The sequence below is a fragment of the Bubalus kerabau genome, chromosome 2 (assembly GCF_029407905.1).
Source record: "Bubalus kerabau isolate K-KA32 ecotype Philippines breed swamp buffalo chromosome 2, PCC_UOA_SB_1v2, whole genome shotgun sequence".
Lineage (NCBI taxonomy): Eukaryota > Metazoa > Chordata > Mammalia > Artiodactyla > Bovidae > Bubalus > Bubalus kerabau.
Genome location: NC_073625.1, coordinates 152,623,419 through 152,647,167, shown reverse-complemented (window position 1 = coordinate 152,647,167; position 23,749 = coordinate 152,623,419). Strand labels below are relative to the sequence as shown.

Below are 23,749 nucleotides of genomic sequence, written 5' to 3'. Positions count from 1 at the left end.
AAAATTAAGGGAATGTACACAATCGCAATGTATGATCCCAGACTGGATCTTGGAGAAATTGAAGACGATTAAGATATTAGGTGATGCAAAAAGGATTACTGATTTTGTTAGGTGTGATAATGTCAGGCGTGGCAGCCGAGAAGAGCTACCCTGCATGCAAGGTCAGGGCGCAGCCGAGAGTGCCAGGCTGCAACAGCACAGGAGCAGCCGAGAGGAGCTACCGCACGTCCGAAGCCAGGGTTGGCGGCCGGGAGGAGCTACCCCACGTCCAAGGAGCGGTGGCCACGTGGGCGCAGGAGGTCCTAGAGGAGCTATTCCACGTTCAAGGTCAGGAGGGGCGGCAGTGAGGAGATACCCCTGTCCAAGGTAAGGAGCAGTGGCTGCGCTTTGCTGGAGCAGCCGTGAAGAGATACCCCACGCCCAAGGGAAGAGAAACCCAAGTAAGATGGTAGGTGTTGCAAGAGGGCATCAGAGGGCAGACACACTGAAACCATAATCACAGAAAACTAGTCAATCTAATCACACTAGGACCACAGCCTTGTCTAACTCAATGAAACTAAGCCATGCCCGTGGGGCCACCCAAGACGGACAGGTCATGGTGGAGAGGTCTGACAGAATGTGGTCCACCGAAGAAGGGAATGGCAAACCACTTCAGTATTCTTGCCTTGAGAACCCCATGAACAGTATGAAAAGGCAAAATCATAGGATATTGAAAGAGGAACTCCCCAGGTCAGTAGGTGCCCAATATGCTACTGGAGATCAGTGGAGAAATAACTCCAGAAAGAATGAAGGGATGGAGCCAAAGCAAAAACAATACCCAGCTGTGGATGTGACTGGTGATAGAAGCAAGGTCCGATGCTGTAAAGAGCAATATTGCATACGAACCTGGAATGTCAGGTCCATGAATCAAGGCAAATTGGAAGTGGTCAAATAAGAGATGGCAAGAGTGAACGTTAACATTCTAGGAATCAGCGAACTAAAATGGACTGGAATGGGTGAATTTAACTCAGATGACCATTATATCTACTACTGTGGGCAGGAATCCCTCAGAAGAAATGGAGTAGCCATCATGGTCAACAAAAGAGTCTGAAATGCAGTACATGGGTGCAATCTCAAAAACGACAGAATGATCTCTGTTCGTTTCCAAGGCAAACCATTCAATATCACAGTAATCCAAGTCTATGCCCCAACCAGTAATGCTGAAGAAAGCTGAAGCCGAACGGTTCTATGAAGACCTCCAAGACCTTTTAGAACTAACACCCAAAAAAGATGTCCTTTTCATTACAGGGGACTGGAATGCAAAAGTAGGAAGTCAAGAAACACCTGGAGTAACATGCAAGTTTGGCCTTGGAATATGGAATGAAGCAGGGCAAAGACTAATCGAGTTTTGCCAAGAAAATGCACGGTCATAGCAAACACCCTCTCCAACAACACAAGAGAAGACTCTACACATGGACATCACCATCACCCAGATGGTCAACACTGAAATCAGATTGATTATATTCTTTGCAGCCAAAGATGGAGAAGCTCTATACAGTCAACAAAAACAAGACCAGGAGCAGACTGTGGCTCAGATCATGAACTCCTTATTGCCAAATTCAGACTTAAATTGAAGAAAGTAGGGAAAACCACTAGACCATTCAGATATGACCTAAATCAAATCCCTTATGATTATACAGTGGAAGTGAGAAATAGATTTAAGGGACTAGATATGATAGAGTGCCTGATGAACTATGGATGGAGGTTGGTGACACTGTACAGGAGACAGGGATCAAGACCATCCCCATGGAAAAGAAATGCAAAAAAGCAAAATGGCTGTCTGGGGAGGCCTTACAAATAGCCATGAAAAGAAAAGAAGCAAAAAGCAAAGGAGAAAAGGAAAGATATAAGCATCTGAATGCAGAGTTCCAAAGAATGGCAAGAAGAGATAAGAAAGCCTTCCTTAGCGATCAATGCAAAAAAATAGAGGAAAACAATAGAATGGGAAAGACTAGAGATCTCTTCAAGAAAATTAGAGATACCAAGGGAACATTTCATGCAAAGATGGGCTAATAAAGGACAAGAAATGGTATGGACCTAACAGAAGCAGAAAATATTAAGAAGAGGTGGCAAGAATACACAGAAGAACTGTATACAAAAAAGAGCTTCATGACCCAGATAATCACGATGGTGTGATCACTCACCTAGAGCCAGACATCCTGGAATGTGAAGTCAAGTGGGCCTTAGAAAGCATCACTACGAACAAAGCTAGTGGAGGTGATGGAATTCCAGTTGAGCTATTTCAAATCCTGAAAGATGATGCTGTGAAAGTGCTGCACTCAATATGCCAGCAAATTTGGAAAACTCAGCAGTGGCCACAGGACTGGAAAAGGTCAGTTTTCATTCCAATCCTAAAGAAAGGCAATGCCAAAGAATGCTCAAACTACCACACAATTGCACTCATCTCACACGCTAGTAAAGTAATGCTCAAAATTCTCCAAGCCAGGCTTCAGCAATATGTGAACCATGAACTTCCTGATGTTCAAGCTGGTTTTAGAAAAGGCAGAGGAACCAGAGATCAAATTGCAACATCTGCTGGATCATGGAAAAAGCAAGAGAGTTCCAGAAAAACATCTATTTCTGCTTTATTGACTATGCCAAAGCCTTTGACTGTGTGGATCACAATAAACTGTGGAAAATTCTGAAAGAGATGGGAAAGCAGACCACCTGACCTGCCTCTTGAGAAACCTATATGCAGGTCAGGAAGCACCAGTTAGAGCTGGACATGTGCCGGGAGCCAGCACGGGAGTTCCCACCCATGACAAGGTCATGTGGGAGAGGCCTGATGGGCAAGGCAAGTCAGGACTCGACGGGGCCCCCTGGACCTGTCTGAGCATCTACCCCAAAACCAGAATCTGTTTTACTATTTTACAACTTTCATCAACTCCTCTAATTTTAACGGGGGGCTATCCCCGACCACCTTTCTCTGAAGGAAATCAACTTAGAGCTGTAGTTAATAAGTCTCCTGGGTTCAATAGGTGTGTTCCAATGCAAATCCCTCGGATAGCTTTCTAACTTGCCTGACAGGTTTCCGGACTCCTACAGCTACGCATGTGATTGTTCACAGCCTCCGAACCACGAGAGGCACGGGAAGCTTAAAATATTCTAACAATGCAGAGCTTCTTGGAGAGTTAAAATTATTAGAATAGAACTAGTAGAGGATTTCTTTGTTGAGCTAATGCTTGCTGCCAAGTTTCCGTATCCCTTACCCACTATGTCCTTGGGAGTGTATTGATTAATATAGTTGGTATATAGAAACATAAGTAGTAGCTTTGATGTTAACAACCTTAGACTCTTGAGTCAATAAATTATTTCCTTGTTATCCCCCACTGCACCTTTGCCCGATAGGAATGCAACTCTATCTAGTGCTTTCAGGGAGTGGTACCAAACTTTAGAAAAATCACCTTTGGAGAAAATAAGTTTTTCTGGTTGACCAACCTTTATCAGAAGAAAAATGTTAACAGGCCTCCTGACCAGAAGATGATGTAAATCACCTAAAGCCTTTGTATATTATAAGTTTGCAGAAAGAAAGCCTGGTTTCGATAAGGGTCAAGGACTGCTGACCTTGCATGACTCTACACCCCCTATTATCCTCTATGTACAATTTAGGGTATAAAAGCTCCTTTTGAAAATAAAGCTATGGACCTTGCTCATCAGGCTTGGTCTCCCTGTGTCGTTCTTGTTTCCTTTTCTCTCCTATTCTTCTCTGTTCTTCCTTCAGGATGACTAATTGGAGCGTGGGGGCCCTCTGAGACCACTTACCTGCCCTGGCTTCTAAGACCCACTCGAGAAGGTGCTTAAGGTGGGGCACCTTCAGCTATTCGAGAGGGCTCCTGTGGCCTCCGTGGTCAGTGCAAGTCCGGTGTCATGGGCTTTATTGGCTTTCCGCGTAAACCAGTGAGATCAAGCCTCTTTCCCCTTTCCCTCCCCTTTGCTATCCTTTCGCTGATGCAGTTCTCCTGAGGGAACCCCTGGATCCAACCGGGGCTGGACCCCGGTAGACATGGAACAACAGACTGGTTCCAAATAGGAAAAGAAGTATGGCAAGGCTGTATATTGTCACCCTGCTTATTTAACTTGTATGCAGAGTACATCATGAGAAACGCTGGGCTGGAAGAAGCACAAGCTGGTATCAAGATTGCTGGGAGAAATATCAATAACCTCAGATATGCAGATGACACCACTCTTATGGCAGAAAGTGAAGAGGAACTAAAGAGCCTCTTGATGAAAGTGAAAGTGGAGAGTGAAAAAGTTGGCTTAAAGCTCAACATTCAGAAAACGAAGATCATGGCATCTGGTCCCATCACTTCATGGGAAATGCATGGGGAAACAGCAGAAACAGTGTCAGACTTTATTTTTTGGGGCTCCAAAATCACTGCAGATGGTGACTGCAGCCATGAAATTAAAAGACGCTTACTCCTTGGAAGAGAAGTGATGACCAACCTAGATAGCATATTGAAAAGCAGAGACATTATTTTGCCAACAAAGGTCTGTCTAGTCAAGGCTATGGTTTTTCCAGTGGTCATGTATGGACGTGAGAGTTGGACTGTGAAGAAGGCTGAGCGCCGAAGAATTGATGCTTTAGAACTGTGGTGTTGGAGAAGACTCTTGAGAGTCCCTTGGACTGCAAGGAGATCCAACCAGTCCATTCTGAAGGAGATCAGCCCTGGGATTTCTTTGGAAGGAATGATGCTAAAGCTGAAACTCCAGTACTTTGCCACCTCATATGAAGAGTTGACTCATTGGAAAAGACTCTGATGCTGGGAGGACTGGGGGCAAGAGGAAAAGGGGACAACAGAGGATGAGATGGCTGGATGGCATCACTGACTCGATGGACATGAGTCTGAGTGAACTCCGGGAGTTGGTGATGGTAGGGAGGCCTGGCGTGCTGCGACTCATGGGGTTGCAAAGAGTCGGGCACGACTGAGCAACTGAACTGAACTGAATGTTAACTGAGAATCCACACAATGGAATACTATTCAGCTATAAAAAGAAAGTACTGACACAGGCTATATAACACTTTATTTAAGAATTCAGAACATGGAGGTGGCTTCACTGGGGAATTCTACTAAACATATAAAGAAGAACTTAAGTCATCATATCACCCTGATACCAAAACCAGATGATACCAAAAAAGAAAATTACAGGCTGATATCTTGGATGAATACAGATGCAAAAATTCTCAACAAAAATTAGCAAATCAAATCCAAGAAAAAGATCATATGAGATAATCATATTGGATTTATCCCCAAGTCACAAGGATGGCTCAATGTACGCAAATCAATCAATGTGATACACCGCATCAACAAAAGAAAAGAGAAAACCACATAATCATTTCAACAGATGCAGAAAAAGCATCTGATAAAATTCGACATCCATTCATGACAAAAACTCTTTATCAAAGTGGGTGTTAAGGGAACACATCTCAATATAATAGAAACTGTTTATTACAAGCCCACAGTCAACATAATACTCAACAGTGAAAAGCTAAAAGCCATCCCTCACTAAAATCTGTAATAAGACAAGGATGCCCAGTCTCACCACTTCTATTCAATATAGTATTGGAAGTTCTACCCACAGCAGTCAGACAAGAAAAGGATACAAAAGGTATCCAGATTAGAAAAGTGAAAGTGAAGTCGCTCAGTCATGTCCAACTCTTTGCGACCCCATGGATGGTAGCCTACCAGGCTCCACGGTCCATGGGATTTTCCAGGCAAGAATACTGGAGTGAGCTCCCATTTCCTTCTCCAGGGAATCTTCCCAACCCAGGGATTGAAACCGGATCTCCTGTATTGCAGACAGACGCTTTACTGTCTGAGCCACCAGGGAAGTCCCCAGATTAGAAGGGAAGAGGTAAAACTGTCATTATAGGCAGATGACATGATTCTATATATAGAAAACCCTAAAGACGCCACACAAAAACTACTAGATAAACAAACTCAGTAAAGTAACAGGATACAAAATTACCATACAGAAATCTGCTGCATTTCTTTACACTGGGCTTCCCTGGTGGCTCAGTTGGTAAAGGATCTGCCTGCAATGTGGGAGACTTGCATTTCTTCACACTGACAGTGTAACTTTTAAAATCACATCAAAAACAAACAAAAAAACTTTGACCAAGGAGGTTAAAGACTTACAGGTGGAGAATTATAAGACATTGCTAAAAGAAACTGAGGCTGATTCAAAGAAATAAAGCCCATGCTTTTGGATGGGAAGAATTAATATTGTTAAAATGACCATACCCAAAGCAATCTACAGGACTGTTATCTCTGTTAAATTACACATGACATTTTTTACACAACTAGAACAAATAATCCTAAAATTTATATGGACTCACAGAAGACCCAGAATTACCAAAGCAATCCTGAGGAAAAAGATCAAAACTGGAGGCTTAACCCTCCCAGGCTTCAGGCAATATTACAAAGTGACAATGTTCAAAACAACATGGTATTGGCACAAAAATAGATATATGAATCAATGGAACAGAATAGAGAGCCAGAAATAAATCCATACACCTATGGTTGTTGAATCTTTGACAAAGGAAGCAAGAATAAAATATATTATGGAGGAAATATAGTTTTTTCAGCAAATTGTGTTGAGATAGCTGGAAAGCTGCATGTAAACCAAAGAGATTAGAATACTCCCTCACATCATACACCAAAATACAACTCAAAACAGCTTAAAGACTTAAATATAAGTGAAGTGAAAGTTGCTTAGTCATGACCAACTCTTTGCAACCCCATGGGCTGTAATCTATGGAGTTCTCCAGGCCAGAATACTGGAGTGGGTAGCCTTTCCCTTCTCCAGGGGATCTTCCCAACCTAGGGATTGAACCCAGGTCTACCCACATTGCAGGTGGATTCTTTACCAGCTGAGCCACAAGGGAAGCCCAAGACATGACACAATAAATCTCCTAAAAGAGAACACTGGCAACACATTCTCTAACATAAACTGTAGCAATATTTTCTTAGGTCTGTCTCCTAAGGCAATAGAAATAAAAACAAAAATAAATGAATGGGATCTAATTAAACTTACAAGTTTTTGCAAAGAAAGGAAACTGTAAACAAAATGCAAAGACAAACCCAAGACTGAGAAAGATATTTGCAAATGATGCAACTGACAAGGGCTTAATTTCCAAAATACACGAACTGCTCACACAACTCAATAACAAAAAAGGAAATGCAATCCAAAAATGGGCAGACCTAAATCGACATTTCTCTAATGAACACACACAGATGGCCAACAGGCACATGAAAAGATGTTCAATTTTGCTAATTATTAAAGAACAGCAAATCAAAACTACAATTAGGTATCGCTTCAACAGGTCATTAAAAAGTCTATATGTAACAAATGCTGAAGAGGTATAGTGAAAAGGGAACTCTCCATACTGTTGGTGGGAATGCAAATTGGTACAGCCACTATAGAAAGCAGCATGGAACTTCCTCACAAAACTAAAACTAGAGTTACAATATGATCCAGCAACTCTACTCCTTGGCATATACCCAGAAAAAACTCTAACTTGAAAAGATACATGAAGCCCAGTGTTTATAACAGCACTATTTACAATAGCCAAGACATGGAAGCAAACTAAATGTCCACCAAAATAGGAATGAATTAAAAAAAAAATGTGGACAATTATCAGCCGTAAAGAAGAATAAAATAATGCTAACCACAGCAACCTGAATGGACCTAGAGATTATCACACTAAGTGAAGTCAGAGAAAGACAAATACCATCTGGCATTATTTATATGTGGAATCTCAAAGAGGATACAAATGAACTTATTTACAAAACAGAAACAGACTCAAAGACATAGAAAACAAACTTATGATTACCAAAGGGGAAGAGGGATAGGAGATAAATGAGGAGTCTGGGACTGGCAGATACAAACAACTATATGTAAAGCAGATAAACAACAAGGGCTTACTACATAACAGAGAACTATATTCAATATGCTTGTGCTCAGTTGTGTCTGACTCTTTGCGACTCTCTGGACTGTAACCCACCAGGCTCCTCTGTCCATGGGATTCTCCAGGCAGGAACGCTGGAGTGGGCTGCCATTTCCTCCTTCAGGGCATCTTCCCGACCCAAGAATCAAACCTGCGTCTTCTGCGGCTCCTCCATTGGCAGGTGGATTCTTTACCACTGAACCACCTGGGAAGCCCGTATTCTCTAAGAACTGACATGGAATATATATAAGTGAAGAAGTATAGAACAATGTTTATGTTAACTTTTGTGTTACAAAGGAAGAAGAAAGAGAGCAAACATTTGTATGTACATAAGAAAAACAGTCCAGATACACATATAGTGAACAGAGAGGAACAGGGTAGAGAAGAAAGAAAGGTGAGAGCACTCCTTTTTGTACTCCTTTGTTACACTACTTGCTATCACTTTGTTAGATTACTCAATCCAACTTTGTATTACTTTGTAATATTACTTTTACATTAACAATGCAATTACTAAGTAACAATGTAATTTAGTAACAATTAATTACTAATATTATGGGGCTTCCCTTATAGCTCAGTTGGGAAAGAATCTGCCTGCAATGCAGGAGACCGGGATTCAATTCCTGGGTGGGGAAGATCCCCTGGAGAAGGAAGTGGCAACCCACTTCAGTATTCTTGCCTGGAGAATCTCATGGACAGAGGAGCCTGGGGGGCTACACTCCATGGAGTTACAAGAGTCAGACATGACTTAGGGACTAAACCATCACCACTAATATTATAACTACTAACTGTAATATTATATTGTTATATTACATCATTACTTATACATATTTTAAATATCATTTTGATTCTTGATACTTGAATACATTACAATTCAAAACAAGGAAAATAAAATTTTTCCCTCCCCATTTAAAAAAGTGCTGCTTATAAGAATGCACTGGGTATAACTAAAACAATCCTTACAGAAAATTAACTTTTAAAAATAACGTACTTTTTTCAAAAAAAAGTAGTATTACTTTCTGTATTTTTTGTATCCATGTGATATATTTTCACTGGCATATAGTTTACATAAAGTTCATCATTTTTATTGTACTATTCTGTAAGTTTTGATGCTCATGTAACCACCAACACAATCAAGATCCCAAACAGCTCCATCACAACAATCTACTAGCGTTCCTTTGTAATCAATTCTTCCCCCAATCCCCAGGCGACAACTGATTTTTTCATCCCTATAGTTTTGTCTTTACCAGAAAGCACAAAAATGAAATAAAATGTTATGAAGACTTTTTTTAGTATGTCTTCTTTCATCAGCATTAACAGATAACATAATGGCTCAGATGGTAAAGAATCTGCCAGCAATGTGGGAGACCCAGGTTTGATCCCTGCAGAAGAGAATCTTCACTTCAACCCAGTCCAGAATTCTTGCCTGGGGCATTCCATGGATAGAGAAGCAAAGGGTTGGACACAACTGAGCAACTTTCACTTTCACTATTTTAAAAAACAGATTGAAAATAAATGATCTGAGTACAAGAAGTTCAAAAAATTCCGATGTTACTACTAAGAAAATAAAAGGAATAATAAGATAGAAAATAATGAAAAACAAAAAACCAATAAGGATAACTTAGCAACTAAACAATGAACAAAAGATAACAGATAAAACCTGTGTGTCTTTCAGTGGAATCCGACAAGACAGTTAAAAGAAATGAACTGGATTTGCACATAGTGTGTTCATTTGAACAGTTCTCAAAATTAAAATGTTGAGTAAAAATATAAGTTGAATGATTACACCATTATATATACACCATATATAATACCATTTAGATAAACAGTTGTAAACTGTACACGGGAAAGAGCGAGTTTTTAGAAGCAGCTATAAAACTGTTTTTTAAAGGAACACCTTCCACACTAAGCAGTGTGGGTGTTACTATGAAAAAATGAAGGAGGCATGTGGGAAACATGGGAAAAAGTAGATTAGACACAAATACTATAAAGTATTAGCAGTTGTTAACCCAGGGTGATAGACATGCAGGTTTTCTCTTATGTTCATAGTTTTCTTTGTATTTCAAATTATCAAAACAGGAAAAAAAATAACAAAAATGCAATTAGACGGCTCACTGTCCATCTTGGTTGCAGCACTTAATGGCTGCGTGACCTTGGAGAAGTTAACTTCTCAAAAGCATCTTCTTCCAGATATAAATCAAGCATTGATACCAATTTGGTTATTATGAGGTTTACGTGGGGAGCATGAATTAACCAGTCAGCACTGGGGCACTCAGCAGTTTCTGAAGGTAAATGACATCCAGCCATGCAGACAAAGGCCTATACTGTAATGCTGCAGAAATCCAGCTGGCCCCACCTAAGCTCTGGAAGCAGCTTATACTGTGACAGCTGGGGCAACTTAGGAAGGCTGAGCAGGAGGCTTGATGAACACTGACACTGTTCTAAACCCCATGCCCAAAGACAGGGACAGAAAGAAAAACCTAAAACATTAATGCATAGAAAAACACAAAAGGGCCCAACATGGACACTATGATTTTATTACTGACTTCTTAAATAATAATATCACTTTTCACCGTCAAGAAATAAATTATAATTTTAAAATACTTTCCATTTAAAAAAAAATAAACTTGTGATTGTATTAACTGCACAGGCATTCACCAACTAGACTCTAAATAATTTACACTAAGCAAACCATCTTCTCTGTCTCACAAGTCTAGCACAATGCTGGGTACACAGCAGGTTACCACTAATTACTTGTTGATTTGGTGGTTGGAGTACGACAGCTTCCCAGGGGGTGCTAGTGGTAAAAAACCACCTGCCAAAGCAGGACACATAAAAGACTCGGGTTTGATCCCTGTGTCAGGAAGATCCCTTGGAGAAGGAAATGGCAACCCACTCCAGTACTCATGCCTGGAGAATCCCATGGACAGAGGAGCCTGACCCTGGTGGGCTACAGCCCATAGCGTTGCAGAGTCGGACATGACTGAAGCAACTCAGCATTATCATCACTACGACAGCTGAAGACAAATCTCAAATGATAGAAAAGCCCAGAAAACCTCCAGAGACAAAACAGTGGTCAGCTTCTAGATTATTAAGTATGCAAATACTTTAAATATCCAAACCACCATCCTCAGAGAAGGAACTGGTGCCTCAGTTATTAAGCATAGGACTTTATGGCAGCCAAAGATGGCTGTATCTGTGTCTTACCTTCAGGGGTTACAGAACCTCACAAGGGCTGTGACAAAAAGACTGGAAATCATTCAAACTATTTTTTTTTTCGTTCAAACTATTATTACTATTTTTTTATTGGGGTGTAGTTGCTTTACAATTGTATTGGTTTCTGGTATACCACAAAGTCAATCAGCTATAACTATACATATATCTCCTATCTCCTCAACTTTAGCTCAGCTGGTAAACAATCCACCTGCAATGCAGGAGACTGTGGTTCAGTTCCTGGCTCAGGAAGATCCCCTGGAGAAGGGATAGGCTACCCAATCCAGTATTCTGGCCTGGAGAATTCCATGGACCATATATTCCATGGGGTTGCAAAGAGTTGGACATAACTTAGAGACTGTCACTTCCTCAACCTCCCTCCCACCCCCTATCCCACTCTCATAGGTCACCACAGAGCACCGAGCTGAACTCCCTGGGCTGTACAGAGCTTCCCACTAGCTATCCATTTTACACACAGTAGTGTACATATGGAGAGTTTTTCAGAGTTCTTAACATATTAATGTACATTTTCTGAGAAGAGGATATGTTGTGCAACGTTTCTCAAACTTATCTGAACAAAGAACCTATTTTAAATTTCACAGCCTCTGGCAAGACTAGAATTTTGCATTTCGGGAAATCCTGTCCTAGAACATCTTGTATTCACTGAATTGTGAAACTAATTTTAATAATTTAACAAATAAATATTTAAATAGTTGAAATAAAAACAAAAACAAAAAGCTGAACAAACTGATTCAATTAATGGAAACTGAAAAATCTTCACTGAGATACAACTGAGTAGCCCAATGACATGGCTACTATACCTCAGGTAGAACAGGCAACAATGGGTACGTCTGTTTAAGGACACCCAAAAATGTTCATGAAAGTTCTTAATAGCACACTATTCATAACAGCCCCAACCTGGAAACAACCCATGATAGGAGAAAGAAATTTAGAGAATAGCACTTTATGCAAAATGAAGACAAACTACAACCTCCCATGACACCATGGAGAATCTCTCAACCATAATGGTGAGCTAAAGAAGCCAGGTGCCTGAAGAAGAGACATTATGATGCTGTTTACACAAAGTTGAAAAGCAGGCTGAAGTAATCTGCTGCTGCTGCTAAGTCACTTCAGCCGTGTCCAACTCTGTGCGACCCCATAGACGGCAGCCCATCAGGCTCCCCCGTCCCTGGGATTCTCCAGGCAAGAACACTGGAATGGGTTGCTATTTCCTTCTCCAATGCATGAAAGTGAAAAGTGAAAGTGAAGTCGCTCAGTCGTGTCCGACCCTCAGCGACCCCATGGACTACAGCCTTCCAGGCTCCTCTGTCCATGGGATTTTCCAGGCAAGAGTACTGGAGTGGGTTGCCATTGCCTTCTCCAAGAAGTAATCTATGGTGTTAGAATTCAGGACAGTGGTAACCCCTGAGGAGAGGGAGGAAATACAATTGAGAGAGTCTGGAGAGGACCTTTAGGGGTGCTGGCCATGTGCTATTTCTGTATCTAGATGGTGGCTACAGGTGTGGTCACTCTAATAATTTATCTTCTAACTTGTACACTTTTCTTTTTGCACACCATACTCCAACAGAAAGGTAAAAAGAGCTTGGCAGTTCAATCAGTTATCTGTTTATTCAGATACCGTGTGCAATCTATGTAGGCAGGTGTCCACACGATACGCTGGCCCTGGGTGTCCCAACTGTGGGAAGAGCACCAGGCACTAAGTCATGTCATCTTCAAGAGAGTCTATGATTTAAGGAGCTTTTAGGACCTTTACTGTTCACATTTAACAGGTGAGTAAACTAAGGCTTAGGGAAGACTTGATATCTTGCCCAAAGTCACAGGCTATAAACAAAGGTAAACACAGATACAAACACAGGTAGAACCAAAATCAAATAGAACTCCAAACCTCACATTCCTGGCCACTGCCCTTCCTATCCTCGGGCATCTGCTGCAACCCTCATGACCAGAGCTACCCTGAGTGGGGTGAAACATCTTCTAATCACTGAACCTTGAGAGAAACAGTAAAGTGGCATCACAGCCTTACCATCTTTATACAGCAAGACTCAAGATGCCCATTCTCAAAACCTGACATATGAGTTATTAATAACAGTCAAAAATAATAACTAACAATTCATGCAGGTATGGACCTTTCATTTTGCATCAGAAACATGCTGGGTACAAGAAAATAAACTGGAGGCATGGGTGGAGGGATCAGGTCAAATACAAGGGTTCCAGGGAAATGGAAAAGAGCATTATGGCAATGGTATAATTATTTAAGCCAAAATAATCTGATATTCTTCCCTGGGGTACAAAAACATTGCTTATTTTCTGCAAAGTGAAAATTAATTTAATTATTTAAAAAACATATACAATGTTTCTAATTACAAATGTATGTTCATCAGAGAACTGTGAATGCAAAAACAAAGACAATAAAAGCTGAAAGATAATGTTCAATTTTGAAGACAGGAGAAAGCAGGGAAAAAATAGCATATTCATTAGAAGATATAATTACAATCTAAAAAACTTTCAACAGCTTAGAATAGAACCAAAGCAAGATGAAATCTGGTGAAAACAAATTTACTGATCTGTGTCAGAGTTCAAAGAACCAACTGTACAAGAAAGGATGGGAGATCATTTTAACAGCAGTCGAAGTTATGAAGACTTAAATGTTTTAGTTGAGTGTGCACTCAATATGAAGAAAGCTGGTGATGTAAAGGAGTAACTGGATATTGAGGACACAAGGATTCTAGTTCCAAGGGTTGAAGAAGGGGACAAGTTACTGAATTTTGGGCGTTGCTTCTCTCATTAGAATCTTTAAGAGAGTGGGCCAGATACTTCTCAGGCCCTGTCTAGTTCCAGCAGAACACAGACAATGTTCATTTTTACAGCTGCTGAGTCCCCAATGTCTAGGACAGAAAGCATTTCCCAAGTGCTTGTAAATGAATGACAATGCTTACAGAAATTCTACAAGTTAATACCATAATGTGTCCTGCCAAAACACACACACACTAAAACCCCTAATACACTCTTAGGTTCAAGAAACAGGAAAAAGTCTGGGCAAAAGGGATCATAATCCTATAGCCACATATATGTTCCATTTTAAAAAGAAAACTGACAAGTTAGATTTAGTGCAGAGGAAGGTTAGGGGTTTATCATCTCCCATAATAAGGACTGTATGAAGTAGTGGCTGAAGGAACTGGGGCATATTCTGTTCTGGGGAAAACAAAAGCTTAGAAGGACCATGATGGATGCTTTCAGATACTTTGAACAATACATCAGTATAACTCTGGGAGGCAGATGGAAGCCTAAGGATAAAAATCAGTGGGAAGATTCAGTACAGACGACTGTACTAGAAGGGGCTGCTCCTCACCAACAGAAATCTTGAAGCAGTAGGCAGAAATTTTCAAAGATTAATTCCTTACTGAATTTTAAGTTATTTTAGATAACTTCTAAGGTCCCTTCCAACTTCAAGATTCCATAACTTTGCTATTCATGTTTAAAATGTAGTATATAGAGGATTTCTCTGGTGGTCCAGTGGCTAAGATTCCCCACTCCCAATGCAGGGGATCCAGGTTTGATCCCTGGTCAGAGAACTAGATCCCGCATGCCGTTAACTAAGGCCAAGGACAGCCAAATAAATAAATAAACGTTAAAAATAAAATAAAATGTAGGATATAGAAAAGGCTTCATTTTGCATAACAGTTTAAAGTTGTTCCATTTTTAAGAATGGATTTGAAGTACAATGAGTTCAAGAAAACCATTCATATTAAGCCTAACTCTGTGGTTGTTATACAGTTTGAGGTAGACAGTGAGTATAAATACCTAAAGCTTCATTACCATTGCCCCATTCTGCCCTTGCACCCCCTGCAGGTGGCAGCAGTACCACCTTCAGATACTCAGATGTGTGGGAGGAATGCCCTTCATTCCAGCCTCATTAGAGTAGAAGCCTCCAGTCTTCTGCCTATTGAGGTAGAAGACACCTGGGTTTTTAAAAACATATTTAAAAAAGGCATATACTGTTTATAAACAAGGTATTTTAGTGTAGGGATAACAATAGGAGGGAATACAGCGCTCTGCAGCCATGGGCTCCACTAATTTTTGATTAAAAATGTAAAAAAAAAAAATTCAAAAAGTTCCCAAAAGCAAAACTTGAATTTGCCATGTGCACTGGCAACTATTTACATATAGTTTACCTTGTATTTACAAATAACATAACTAAATGTTATCATTTACATAACATTTATATTAGGTATTAGAAGTAACCTAGAGATGATTTAAAGTATATGGAGGATGTGCATGGATTATATGCAACTATTATGCCATCTTAAGGACTTGTGATGCATTTTGGTATCTGAGGAAGCCCTAGAACTGCAGATAGAGGACATCTGTATTTTACAGATTTCTGCAGTTGTGGCGTGTAGGATCTTTAGGCTGAGAAAGATGAAGAGCAGTCAAAAGCAGCAGGACCTGAAGAGCAGTCAAAAGTAGCAGGACCTGAAGAGCAGTCAAAAGTAGCAGGACCTGCCAATCTGCAATTTTCTCTTTGCTTTTCATTTGCAATTTCTCTTTGCTTTTCATTTGCAATTTTCTCTTTGCTTTTGCCCTATATGCAACTGTATCCAACACACACACATACACACACAGAGTGTACTTTTTGTAATTTGTAATACATGTTAGAATTTTAAGCAGGGTTTAAAACATTTTTTTAATTATTTTTTGAATTGAAGTATAGTTGATTTACAATGTTGTCAGCAGGGTTTGTTTGTTTTAAGGTTAAGTGGACATTTGGGCTTAATAGCAATTTACAAAGCACATTTCACAACATGGTAAAATGGGTGTCACCATGTCATTTTTTCAGAGACCACTGCAGCCCAAGAACAGATGGACCTGGAACCCAAGTTCAGGTTCAACTCTAAATGCTATGATCCTTCTCTAGAGCACAGCGCCTATAGAAGAGTCCAACCTCACAGCCTTTCCAGATTCTGGTGCCGGGAACAAAGTGTACAAAAAAGTTGACACAACTCTGCCCTGAGTGGTGGGCAGTCTGAGGGAGTCACATGACAGAGTAGCCTGTGGGAAGAAGCAACAGGATAACCAGGTCCAGAAAAGCTAGAAAAACTGGAAGTGTAGCAAAGATTGAGTAGCAAGTAGCCAGTGCAGCAAAGACTGAGTAGCAAGTCAGGCAGAGTAGCACCAAGGCTGACTTGACAGCTTGGCTGCCTGTCTCTGTTTTGTTAGAGCTTCACTCGTTGGAGGAATAGACAGTGAAAGCTGCTCTAGTTAATACTTCTTCCCATTGTGGCCCTAGATGAGGAGTATTAACAGATCTCTTGTCACTCTTGTCTGTCAAACCAAGTTACCGCTTCTCTTGTCCTTAGCTATCTGAATGTATTTCATTCATTCATTCAATACGCTGGACCTATGACAGAGACTGGGCTGCCTGGCCCTCAAGTTTCAAACACAATGCAGAGTGTAGAGGAAGGTTCACAACAGACTGAACATTATGAGCAAAGCCCACCTGGAGAAGATGGAGGAAGACCCCCTACAAGTCACTTCTAGCTTTACCATGCCTTCCCTTCTCTTCTAATTCACAATGTATCAAAAGCTCTGGTTGCAAAAGCAAATCAATATTTATTATATGCAGCAGTGTACTAAAACAAAATCAATGCTCATAGACTCAAAATAGATATTTGCCAAAGAGCCTATTAAACAGATTGCAACTCTTGAATCTGTTGTGCCAGGCCATTTAAAAGCACCCTGTTTGACTCTCCCATTGTGAATCTCATTCATGAAGTTGTAGCGTGGGTACCTACTACACAGTGAGCAGGGCTGAGCGATGATAGCTGTTAGAGATGCAACAGAAAAGTGTATTTTGCCTGGACATTATATATGGTGGCAGAAGGGATAAAGGCATTTCCTAAAACAGGGTTCTACCTGTATTATCCAATAGTGAACAGAACAGAGCTGGAGACTGGACACAGAGACAAGGCAAATCATGTGAAAGGGAAGAAAAAGAGAGAAATATTCAATGGAGTATTTTTTTAGGGAAAAAGAGAGTTGAGTCTGATCTTGAGTTGAATATGACCACTAAATTTAGTACATATAGCTATGTTTTCCTGAGATACCATGGTGTTTTATGATGATTTTATATATATATATATATATATACACACACACACACATATATCTTTATATAATCTTAAATGGTTTAATTGAGCTTAACTCTTTAAACTCCTCGAATCTTTTAGGGAAAGAAATATATTAGAATATACAACAAAACTTGCAGCTGCATAAATGATCCTTAAAATCTTATAAAGGAGACTATTATATGCAATTTTAACCAATATGGATAATTTCTCAATTAAAATAAGATGGGCTTACCTGTAGAATTTCACATGAGACTAAAGTACCAGCTGAAGTGTTTTGTTTTCCATATTCCATGCTTTAATTACAAGATTTGCCATGAACTACTGAACAGAAGAACAGAAAAAGAATTTATTTCAGTCATAACAACACTGGACACGATACCATCTAAAATTAATGTTCTACGAACTTATGGTTGTGGGGGAAGGGGAGGGATAGTTGGGGATTTTGGGATCAACATGTACACACTGCTATATGGATAAGCAACAAGCACCTATTCCTGTAAGAACATGGAACTCTGCTCAATGGTATGTGGCAGCCTGGATGGGAGAGGAGTTTGGGGGAGAATGGATTCATGTATATGTATGTCTGAGTCCCTCTGCTGTTCACCTGAAACTATCACAACATTATTAATCAGCTACATCCCCAAACAAAATAAAATGTTTAAAAAATTCATAAAATTAATGCTCTATACCTATTATCAACATTATTTTCATTTCTGTTAAAGCTTTGATCCTCTCTTTCTCCTTGCTCTCAAATCACTTCATGCATCTCCTCTGGATTTATATTTGGCCACTGTCTTGATCACTACAAACAAAGCTAGTGGAGGTGATGGAATTCCAGCTGAGCTACTTCAAATCCTAAGAGATGATATTGTGAAAGTGCTGCACTCAATATACCAGCACTCAAAATTTGGAAAATTTAGCAAGTTTTCATTCCAATCCCAGAGAAGGGCAATGCCAAAGAATGTTCAAACTACCGCAAAATTGCACTCATCTCACATGCTAGCAAAGTAATTCTCAAAATCCTCCAAGCTAGGCTTTAACAGTAGGTGAACCACAAACTTCCAGATGTTCAAGATGGATTTAGAAAAGACAGAGGAATCAGAGGTCAAATTGCCAACATCCGTTGGATCATAGAAAAAGCAAGAGAATTTCAGAAAAACATCTACTTCTGCTTCACTGACTATGCTAAACCCTTTGACTGTGTGGATCACAACAAACTGTGGAAAATTCTGAAAGAGATGGGAATACCAGACCACCTTACCTGCCTCCTAAGAAACCTGTATGCAGGTCAGGAAGCAACAGTTAGAACTGGATATGGAACAACGGACTGGTTCCAAGTTGGAAAAGGGGTACATGAAGGCTGATTATTGTCAACCTACTTATTTAACTTATATGCAAAGTACATCATGCAAAATGTTGAGCTGGATGAAGCACAAGTTGGAATCAAAGACTGCCGGGAGAAATATCAATAACTTTAGATATGCAGATGACACCACCCCTTATGGCAGAAAGCGAAGAGAAACTAAAGAGCCCCTTGATGAAAGCAAAAGAGGAGCATGAAAAAGCTGGTTTAAAACTCAACATTTAAAAAACAAAGATCATGGCATCTGGTCTCATCACTTCATGACAAATAGATGGGGAAACAATGGAAACAGTGACAGACTTTCTTTTCCTGGGCTCCAAAATCACTGCAGATGGTGACTGCAGCCATGAAATTAAAAGATGGTTACTCCTTGTAAGAAAAGCTATGACAAACCTAGACAGCATATTAAAAAGCAGAGACATTACTTTGCCAACAAAGGTCCATCTAGTCAAAGCAATGGTTTTTCCAGGGGTCATGTATGGATATGAGAGTTGGACAGTGAAGAAGGCTGAGCAGTGAGGAATTGATGCTTTTAAACTGTGGTATTGGAGAGTCGCTTGGAATGCAAGGAGATCAAGCCAGTAAATTCTAAAGGAAATCAGTACTGAATATTCACCAGAAGGACTGATGCTGAATCTGAAGCTCCAATACTTCGGCCACCTGATGTGAAGAACTGACTCATTGGAAAAGACCTTGATGCTGGGAAAGATTGAAGGCAGGAGGAGAAGGGGATGACGGAGGATGAGATGGTTGGATGGCATCACCGACTTGATGGACACTGAGTTTGAGCAAGCTCTGGGAGATGGTGAATGACAGGGAAGTCCTGCGTGCTGCAATCCATGGGATCGCAAAGAGTCTGACACCACTGAGCAACTGAACAGCTGTCTAGATAACAGGTTTTATTTTCAGGACTGAAATTACCCAACAACCATTCGTTTGAATGAACTTTCTGTTGAGGAGAAAAAAAGAGTCTTAGACTCTTACCTCTAAATAGTAAATAGTTCCTTTCTCTACACTGATACAGGTTCAACGTATGCTTTTATCAGGCATCAACACATTTTGAGAGCAAAAACTCAGCTCCCTACCTCTGTCTAAGCCGCCTGGGGAAAAAAGGGCCAAACACAAAGCCGTTCCCAGCTGAGGACTGCAAACTCAAATCTTCCTTAACTCTAAAAACAGAAGGAAAAAAAAAAAAAAAAAAAACCTTGTGGCTGACAAAGAAGCCACCTCCTAAACGCTAGAGAGGAAAGAAAACCATCTCTGCTTTGCAAATTTCCCTCCTAGAAAAGCAGTGAGAAGTGGAAGAGAAAGAAGGACTACGGAATGCTACTCCTGCTTCTTGCTGGTATCATTACTTACTGCTTGAAAAAGTGAGGCTCCATTACACCTTCAAGGTTTCCTTTAAAATGACTTGTAGGCTTGCTAAGACCGCCTCTTAAAAATCACATAGCCCCAGCCCCTGGAGGTTTCCTCCTCCCTCTTGCCAATTCGCCCGCCCATCCTTCTTAGGTCCATATTCTTTCCGATCCGTCCCCAGGGAGGGAGGGATTCCCACAATTCGGCTTCTGGGCCCTTCCCCAGAGTCTGGGCAATGAATTACCCCAGGCCTGCTGGGGAATCCGACACCGAAACACCGTCCCGTCTCCTCCCCCGCCGACTCGGCCAAAGAGCCACCGGCTGCTCCTAGAATGTGCCACCTGAGCGGCCCAAGGCGACGGGCTGGGGCGGGTTGCGCCCTGGGGCGGGTCAGGGAGGACAGCGGGCTCCTTCTAGCCTCGGCCTGGCCCCACCACGCAGCCCGGCGCTCCGCGATGTCGCCCACAGCCCCACGGGGCCCCATCTCCCGCGCTCACCCTGTGGGGCAGCTGAACGTCGAGGAGGCCAGAGCCCCAGGGCTCGGCTGATCGCGGTTCCACCCCAGCCGCGCTCCGGGAGAGGGCCTGAGGAGTAGGGAGCACCGCCCTGCCCGCCTCTCAGCCGAGCCGCCCCGGCCCGGGTGTCCCTGAAGAGGGCGCGGCGCGGAAGGAGCGGGCCCTAGGGCCACGCCCGCCACCCAGCCCGGGGAGTCGGGGCGGGAGGGTGTGCTCTCCAAGGCTTCCGCGCCTCCGTAGAGCCCCTGCCCACACTCACCTCCCGCGCAGGGCGCGCACCCTGCTCCGACGCGGGCGGACGGCGGACTGTCCCTCCCTGCGCGCACACGCAGCCTCCCGCAGCCACACGCACGGCCGGGCGCGCGCAGACCACGCGCGGCGCCCGGGAGCCCCTCGCTAGCTCGCTCGTACGCACGCGCGAGCCCCGAACCCAGCTAGAGGGCGCGGGGATCTGACCCCAGCCCTCCGCGTGGTCCGGGAGCGCGCTCTGGATCCTCGCCATCAGTTTGCGTGTCACGCACCGGGTTGCTAGGTAGGCAATTTACAGTTGAGCCTAGCCGGGGTGAGTCGATGTAGTGGCCGACTTCGGAAAGGATTTCGATTTAAGACACGCTCCTATTTGCTCTCCTAGCCCTATTTTCAAGTTGCGTAAATGTCCGGCCTCGAGGCAATCTGGGAGGGATTTACTTATTGCACTCCGCACAGAGCTAGGAAGGAAAGAAGAAACCCTGGGGAGTTCTTTTGCTCTCGCGTAAGAAATGCGCGTTTTCCTTTTAGAATCTATAGAAAACGGAGGGTGGGGATACGTCGGGGTTACAATGGTCCAGGGTGTGAACATAAGTCCCTGGCGTCGCGCGCTCTGGTGAAATGCCGCTCAGTACTCTTGGCATCTGGTCCCATCACTTCATGGGAAATAGATGGGGAAAGAGTGGAAACAGTGTTAGACTTTATTTTGGGGGGCTCCAAAATCCCTCCAGATGGTGATTGCAGTCATGAAATTAAAAGACGCTTACTCCTTGGAAGAAAAGTTATGACCAGCCTAGATAGCATATTCAAAAGCAGAGACATTACTTTGCCAACAAATCTCCGTCTAGTCAAGGCTATGGTTTTTCCAGTGGTCATGTATGGATGTGAGAGTTGGACTATGAAGAAAGCTGAGTGCCAATGAATTGATGCTTTTGAACTGTGGTGTTGGAGAAGACTTTTGAGAGTCCCTTGGACTGCAAGGAGATCCAACCAGTCCATTCTGAAGGAGATCAGCTCTGGGTGTTCTTTGAAAGGACTGATGCTAAAGCTGAAACTCCAGTACTTTGGCCACCTCATGTGAAGAGTTGACTCATTGGAAAAGACTCTGATGCTGGGAGGGATTGGGGGCAGGAGGAGAAGGGGACAACAGAGGATGAGATGGCTGGATGGCATCACTGACTCGATGGACATGAGTCTGAGTGAACTCCGGGAGATAGTGATGGACAGGGAGGCCTGGCGTGCTGCGATTCATGGGGTCGCAAAGAGTCCTACACGACTGAGCGACTGAACTGAACTTCCTTTGCCCTGGAGAATTCAGAGGAAGTCTGTCCCACCAAACTGCTGCTCCCTGGGAGGAATGGAGAGGCTTTGAGGCGTGGGAGCTGAGTGTGCTGTTTCTGAGGCGTGCCTCTGGTTGTACCCATCTCTGGGTGGCGGTTGTTGAATTAACACAGGAATAGTATTTCCTCTCCTCTCTTGGCACCCTTACGTAGTGCCATCTGAAAACTGCTTCCCATTCTGTTGTACTGTGAACCGTTTGGCTGCACCATTGCAGTGTGAAAAGCTGGAAGAGTAGTTCAGTGAACGCCCATGTCCATTCCTCCAAGAAATGAGTAACTCTTAACATTTTGCTTTCTTTCTATGCTGTCTCTTGCCTAAAAAAAGACAAAGACATTCTTCAGTGCAACCACATTAGAAACTAAATCACATCTAAGAAACTTGGTAATTTGATATCACCTAATATCACCAGTCCATTCTGAAGGAGATCAGCCCTGGGATTTCTTTGGAAGGAATGATGCTAAAGCTGAAACTCCAGTACTTTGGCCACCTCATGCGAAGAGTTGACTCATTGGAAAAGATTCTGATGCTGTGAGGGATTGGGGGCAGGAGGAAAAGGGGACGACAGAGGATGAGATGCCTGGATGGCATTACCGACTCGATGGACGTGAGTCTGAGTGAACTCCGGGAGTTGGTAATGGACAGGGAGGCCTGGAGTGCTGCAATTCATGGGGTCACAAAGAGTTGGAAACAACTGAGCGACTGAACTGAACTGAATATCTAGCCCATTTGCAAATTTATACAGTTTTCAAAAAAGTTTTGTCTTGGTTTTATGGAGAAATAGCCCAATAAAGAGTCATGCATGCTTTTGTTGTTATGGTTGTCTGTTTTATTGGAGGATAAATAGAAAATAAACCCTCTACCTGTTTTTGTGGTATTACGTTTTTGAAGAGTGTGTGCCAATTATTTAACCAAAGGATTCTTTCTTAATTTGTCTGACTTTGTTTTCCTTCTGATGTCATTTCATTTTTTTCTCTAAAAAATTAGATACCACTTTGCCTGTAAGCTTGAAGAAAGGTTAAGAGGTTTGATTGTTGTTGTTCAATCACAAAGTCATGTCCTACTCTTTGCAACCCCATGGGCTGCAGAACGACAGCCTTCCCTGTCCTTCACTATCTCCTGGAGTTTGCGCAAAGTCATATCCATTGAGTTGATGATGCCATCCAACCATCTCATCCTCTGCTGCCCCTTTCTCCCCCTGCCCTCAATCTTTCCCAGCATCAGGGTCTTTTCCAATGAGTTAGCTCTTTGAATCAGGTGGCCAAAGTATTGGAGCTTCAGTATCAGTCCTTCTGATGAATATTCAGGGTTGATTTCTTTTAGGACTGACTGGTTTGATCTTCTTACTGTCCAAGGGACTCTTAAGAGTCTTCTCTAGCACCACAATTTGAGAGCATCAATTCTTTGGTTTGATTAGATGGCAAGAACCCTTATAAGATGGCACACTTTATGAGGTGCTCTTCTTATTGTTTTCCTTCAGGAAGAACATTTTAAATATTAAGCACCTGTTATTCTTATATGCATAATATTAAGTTGTACCAGTATCAGTGGTCACTGAAATCTGAAGTGTTCTCCAGATTCTCTA

General features: G+C 42.1%; 1 protein-coding gene and 1 long non-coding RNA gene across 18 annotated transcripts in view; one reads left to right on the top strand and one right to left on the bottom strand.

The window, feature by feature from the left end:
* The window catches only part of B3GALNT1 (beta-1,3-N-acetylgalactosaminyltransferase 1 (Globoside blood group)), a 33,540-nt gene extending 12,332 nt beyond the window's left edge, over window positions 1–21,208 (bottom strand). For 6 of the 17 annotated variants that reach the window (XM_055569189.1, XM_055569194.1, XM_055569195.1 and 3 more), the window contains exons 1-2: window positions 20,840–21,054; window positions 17,579–17,667 (exon numbers count right to left, since the gene is read on the bottom strand). The gene's annotated coding sequence lies outside the window, so the exon portion shown is untranslated. The other 11 variants (XM_055569188.1, XM_055569196.1, XM_055569192.1 and 8 more) reach the window with 7 other exon arrangements.
* LOC129643951 (uncharacterized) lies at window positions 207–8,688 on the top strand. The gene is made up of 3 exons (XR_008710624.1): window positions 207–327; window positions 8,285–8,381; window positions 8,558–8,688. It is a non-coding gene; the product is annotated as an uncharacterized LOC129643951 (long non-coding RNA).
* Window positions 21,209–23,749: the final 2,541 nt, after the last annotated feature.